General features: G+C 55.7%; 2 non-coding genes and 1 pseudogene across 2 annotated transcripts in view; all 3 read right to left on the reverse strand.

The window, feature by feature from the left end:
• The window catches only part of LOC126321970 (large subunit ribosomal RNA), a 4024-nt gene extending 3122 nt beyond the window's left edge, over positions 1–902 (reverse strand). Inside the window, exon 1 of the ribosomal RNA XR_007558695.1 lies at positions 1–902. This exon is cut by the window's left edge and continues 3122 nt beyond it. This is a non-coding gene — a ribosomal RNA (large subunit ribosomal RNA).
• A 190-nt stretch (positions 903–1092) lies between these two features.
• Positions 1093–1247, reverse strand: LOC126321950 (5.8S ribosomal RNA; annotated as a pseudogene).
• Positions 1248–1614: 367 nt separating this feature from the next.
• On the reverse strand, positions 1615–3509 carry LOC126321961 (small subunit ribosomal RNA). The gene has a single exon (XR_007558687.1). It is a non-coding gene; the product is annotated as a small subunit ribosomal RNA (ribosomal RNA).
• Between the last annotated feature and the right edge of the window lie 2581 nt (positions 3510–6090).

Consider the following 6090-nt stretch of genomic DNA (forward strand, 5'->3'; position numbering starts at 1 on the left):
AAGCGCCGCTGACGGGAGCGATTATTCCGCCCGAGAGCATCCCGAGCCAACAGCGGCGCGGGTCCGGGGCCGGGCCAGGTAGGTCCGTCATCCGGGAAGAAAACCGCGCGCGCTTGCCGGGAGCCCGAGCGCCCAAAGGGGCGAATCGACTCCTCCAGATATACCGCCGAGCAGCCAGCCAGGACACCGGGGCTCTGCCCAACAGACGCGAACCGAGGCCCGCGGAGGACAGGCTGCGCACACCGGGCCGTAGGGCCGGCACCCAGCGGGTCGCGACGTCCTACTAGGGGAGAAGTGCGGCCCACCGCACACCGGAACGGCCCCACCCCGCGGCGAGTGGAATGGCAACCGGACACGACCCCGCCGCGGATTGCTCCGCGCGGGCGGCCGGCCCCATCTGCCGAGGGCGGGGGCCCAGTGGCCGGATGGGCGTGAATCTCACCCGTTCGACCTTTCGGACTTCTCACGTTTACCCCAGAACGGTTTCACGTACTTTTGAACTCTCTCTTCAAAGTTCTTTTCAACTTTCCCTCACGGTACTTGTTCGCTATCGGTCTCGTGGTCATATTTAGTCTCAGATGGAGTTTACCACCCACTTGGAGCTGCACTCTCAAGCAACCCGACTCGAAGGAGAGGTCCCGCCGACGCTCGCACCGGCCGCTACGGGCCTGGCACCCTCTACGGGCCGTGGCCTCATTCAAGTTGGACTTGGGCTCGGCGCGAGGCGTCGGGGTAGTGGACCCTCCCAAACACCACATGCCACGACAGGCGGCAGCCTGCGGGGTTCGGTGCTGGACTCTTCCCTGTTCGCTCGCCGCTACTGGGGGAATCCTTGTTAGTTTCTTTTCCTCCGCTTAGTAATATGCTTAATTCAGCGGGTAGTCTCGCCTGCTCTGAGGTCGTTGTACGAGGTGTCGCACGCCACACCGCCAGCCGGCTGTGCACGCTACCGAGAAAGTACCGGTATGCGAACCGCCAGGCGACGGGGCGCGCATCGCACGTTTAAGGAGACGCGGCCGGCCACACAGGCGACCACGACACTCCCCACGTCTCCGAAGCGGGACAAACGCCGCGCGCTTCAGTATACGTAGCCGACCCTCAGCCAGACGTGGCCCGGGAACGGAATCCATGGACCGCAATGTGCGTTCGAAACGTCGATGTTCATGTGTCCTGCAGTTCACATGTCGACGCGCAATTTGCTGCGTCTTCATCGACCCCACGAGCCGAGTGATCCACCGTCCTGGGTGATCTTTCCTTTTCAGTCTCCCACTGTCTCTTTCAAGACAGTAGCATTTGCGGGACTGAGGCGTCTGACGGCCCCTGTTCCACTATTTTTTTTGTGTCCAACGGCCTCACAGCCGATGGGCGTCGTACGGCTCCACACCGGAGCGGACAGGCACTCGGGCGAACGTCATTCAAAACCGGCGCCAGGCGCCAGGTACCGCAGGCCAGCCGCTCCAGAGCTTCAGCGCTCGTACCACACAACAACAACACTTCCGCTAGTTTTGAGAGGCACGCGTGGTTCCGCACGCGGCGCACGGCCACTGCCGTACAGGTAGCGTGTTGCGCGACAACGACACGACACGCACATCGAAAGACATGCAGTCTAGTCGGTAATGATCCTTCCGCAGGTTCACCTACGGAAACCTTGTTACGACTTTTACTTCCTCTAAATGATCAAGTTTGTCATCTTTCCGGTAGCATCGGCAACGACAGAGTCGATGCCGCGTACCAGTCCGAAGACCTCACTAAATCAATCAATCGGTAGTAGCGACGGGCGGTGTGTACAAAGGGCAGGGACGTAATCAACGCGAGCTTATGACTCGCGCTTACTGGGAATTCCTCGTTCATGGGGAACAATTGCAAGCCCCAATCCCTAGCACGAAGGAGGTTCAGCGGGTTACCCCGACCTTTCGGCCTAGGAAGACACGCTGATTCCTTCAGTGTAGCGCGCGTGCGGCCCAGAACATCTAAGGGCATCACAGACCTGTTATTGCTCAATCTCGTGCGGCTAGAAGCCCGCCTGTCCCTCTAAGAAGAAAAGTAATCGCTGACAGCACGAAGGATGTCACGCGACTAGTTAGCAGGCTAGAGTCCTCGTTCGTTATCGGAATTAACCAGACCAAATCGCTCCACCAACTAGAACGGCCATGCACCACCACCCACCGAATCAAGAAAGAGCTATCAATCTGTCAATCCTTCCGGTGTCCGGGCCTGGTGAGGTTTCCCGTTGTTGAGTCAAATTAAGCCGCAGGCTCCACTCCTGGTGGTGCCCTTCCGTCAATTCCTTTAAGTTTCAGCTTTGCAACCATACTTCCCCCGGAACCCAAAAGCTTTGGTTTCCCGGAGGCTGCCCGCCGAGTCATCGGAGGAACTGCGGCGGATCGCTGGCTGGCATCGTTTATGGTTAGAACTAGGGCGGTATCTGATCGCCTTCGAACCTCTAACTTTCGTTCTTGATTAATGAAAACATACTTGGCAAATGCTTTCGCTTCTGTTCGTCTTGCGACGATCCAAGAATTTCACCTCTAACGTCGCAATACGAATGCCCCCGCCTGTCCCTATTAATCATTACCTCGGGTTCCGAAAACCAACAAAATAGAACCGAGGTCCTATTCCATTATTCCATGCACACAGTATTCAGGCGGGCTTGCCTGCTTTAAGCACTCTAATTTGTTCAAAGTAAACGTGCCGGCCCACCGAGACACTCAACAAAGAGCACCCTGGTAGGATTTAAACGGGGTCCGCCTCGGGACGCGAAAGCACCCCTTCGGCTCGCCCCACCGGCAGGACGTCCCACGATACATGCCAGTTAAACACCGACGGGCGGTGAACCAACAGCGTGGGACACAAATCCAACTACGAGCTTTTTAACCGCAACAACTTTAATATACGCTATTGGAGCTGGAATTACCACGGCTGCTGGCACCAGACTTGCCCTCCAATAGATACTCGTTAAAGGATTTAAAGTGTACTCATTCCGATTACGGGGCCTCGGATGAGTCCCGTATCGTTATTTTTCGTCACTACCTCCCCGTGCCGGGAGTGGGTAATTTGCGCGCCTGCTGCCTTCCTTGGATGTGGTAGCCGTTTCTCAGGCTCCCTCTCCGGAATCGAACCCTGATTCCCCGTTACCCGTTACAACCATGGTAGGCGCAGAACCTACCATCGACAGTTGATAAGGCAGACATTTGAAAGATGCGTCGCCGGTACGAGGACCGTGCGATCAGCCCAAAGTTATTCAGAGTCACCAAGGCAAACGGACCAGACAAGCCAATCCGATTGGTTTTGATCTAATAAAAGCGTCCCTTCCATCTCTGGTCGGGACTCTGTTTGCATGTATTAGCTCTAGAATTACCACAGTTATCCAAGTAACGTGGGTACGATCTAAGGAACCATAACTGATTTAATGAGCCATTCGCGGTTTCACCTTAATGCGGCTTGTACTGAGACATGCATGGCTTAATCTTTGAGACAAGCATATGACTACTGGCAGGATCAACCAGGGAGCTGCGTCAACTAGAGCTGAGCAGCCGGCCGCCCGGGAGTGTGTCCCGGGGGCCCGCGCGAACACGCAAGCGTCCGCTCAATTATTCTGCAAACAGGAGGAGGCCGAGCTCCCCTGCACGATACACCTCGAAACCCTCTCAGGTCCCGGCGGCGCGCAGCGCCGTCCTAGGTACTTGGTCGGTTTCGAGAGAGGCGCAATCGCCCGGAGTTAGGCGAGTAGACGGTTTTAGTGCGAACACCCTTGCTCCCAACTGAGCTTGCCGCTGCCGACAGAGGCCCGGGAGCGTGCTGTCGTGGCATTGCCGGCGGGAGACAACACGCGCCACCTATGGTGACCGGCAGCTCCAACGCCAGCGCCACACAAGGGCAAAGCCCCACTTGGGTGCAGAAGCGAACTCTCCCAGCACAGCGCACGCGCCAACACGTCCGCACAACTGCGATACAAACCACCTGCGAGAACCGCTGGGGCGACCGAGCAGCAGACGGCGTCGCGGCGCCGAGTGCCAGGCGGCGGCGCATCCTCAACGCACACAGTCCTCAATCAGACCAGCACACTGCAGATGTCCACCGCGCTTCGCACCGGGCTCGGCTGAACCAACTTTGGCCGCCAGGCGCCGCGTGCAGGGTGCGCCGCAGCGTAGCTGCGGCGCCTGCCGGGCCCGTCGGCTGGCGCTCCTGCCACTCGGCGCCCCCCACCAGCCGCCTGTTGCGCGTGCGCCCACGCAGCGCGCGGCCAACACGCCGGGCGGCCCCCCTTCACCGGCCGGGAACAGTCCCACCAAGCCACCGCCGCGTATCGCTTCATACCCACATGGGCCTAGTCACGTGTGTGGATGTGGCGGGTACCGCTGAAACAACCGGTTAATAGCTGTACCGATCGTCGCCATCACAGATTCACCTCCAGCGTGAACAACCGCTCAACAACGGATTTCCAGTTCATTTGCGTATCTTGGGCAGTAAACGTAGATGTCCACCTACATTTGCGAATTCAACAATTCTTGCATGCCAGGATGTCATGTGTCACGACACGCTACATCAGACCACATACACACTGCGACATGTGCAGAAGAGAACACGTGGAAGGTGGCCCGCGCACGTATGCGATGTCCCTTCCGCGATCCACTGTCAACCGGCATCTGCGGCATGTCCCAGATATGGAACGCGGTCCACCAGGGTAGCACTTTGTGTGAGGCAATACGACAAAGTCGGAATACACGCGTCACTACATCACACGGCTCACGCTGACCTGACCTGACTCACCGCACCACCACCCCCAGCGACCCAGGGTGACATACAATGCGTTCGTACGTTCCTCCCACACGCCTCTACGGCGTACCACAGTGCAACCTAGCTGTTATTGGGAGACGAGACAAGTAGCATCGAGCACAACATATGGAAATTGAGATTCGACACCGTTGGGCACAGCCAGCGTACGGTCACACGTATCACACTACTTCACTCTGTACGTAACTACCGATGATCGGTACAGCGTGTGGGTTACGCGTACGACATCAGCGGACAATGGACACAGACCATACCACGACGTACACTGAGGGCGTCGACATCTGAACGCAACTGAACAGCTGCGAGGCTCATTTAACACTCAAACGCCAGACCGACCAGCTTGAGAGGACGGAGACACAAAGAGAGGGGCAGAGGGGGGGGGGGGGCGATATAGTCCTATTGCAGTACAATTGACAGTGGATAGCGGGAATATGTGGAAAGTAAGCAACACTCGCAAGACATCTACATGAGGATAACAACGACACCAGAGATTCCGAGCAGTGAACTATGTTAGGCAAAGGGACAACGTGGGTTAGGTTAAGGGACAACGTGGGTTAGGTTAAGGGACAACGTGGGTTAGGTTAAGGGACAACGTGGGTTAGGTTAAGGGACAACGTGGGTTAGGTTAAGGGACAACGTGGGTTAGGTTAAGGGACAACGTGGGTTAGGTTAAGGGACAACGTGGGTTAGGTTAAGGGACAACGTGGGTTAGGTTAAGGGACAACGTGGGTTAGGTTAAGGGACAACGTGGGTTAGGTTAAGGGACAACGTGGGTTAGGTTAAGGGACAACGTGGGTTAGGTTAAGGGACAACGTGGGTTAGGTTAAGGGACAACGTGGGTTAGGTTAAGGGACAAATTGAGTTAGGTTAAGGGACAAATTGAGTTAGGTTAAGGGACAAATTGAGTTAGGTTAAGGGACAAATTGAGTTAGGTTAAGGGACAAATTGAGTTAGGTTAAGGGACAAATTGAGTTAGGTTAAGGGACAAATTGAGTTAGGTTAAGGGACAAATTGAGTTAGGTTAAGGGACAAATTGAGTTAGGTTAAGGGACAAATTGAGTTAGGTTAAGGGACAACGTGGGTTAGGTTAAGGGACAAATTGAGTTAGGTTAAGGGACAAATTGAGTTAGGTTAAGGGACAAATTGAGTTAGGTTAAGGGACAAATTGAGTTAGGTTAAGGGACAAATTGAGTTAGGTTAAGGGACAAATTGAGTTAGGTTAAGGGACAAATTGAGTTAGGTTAAGGGACAAATTGAGTTAGGTTAAGGGATAATCTGGTACAACCACAGTTAGGT

This window comes from Schistocerca gregaria, unplaced genomic scaffold (genome assembly GCF_023897955.1).
Source record: "Schistocerca gregaria isolate iqSchGreg1 unplaced genomic scaffold, iqSchGreg1.2 ptg000778l, whole genome shotgun sequence".
Taxonomy (NCBI): Eukaryota; Metazoa; Arthropoda; class Insecta; order Orthoptera; family Acrididae; genus Schistocerca; species Schistocerca gregaria.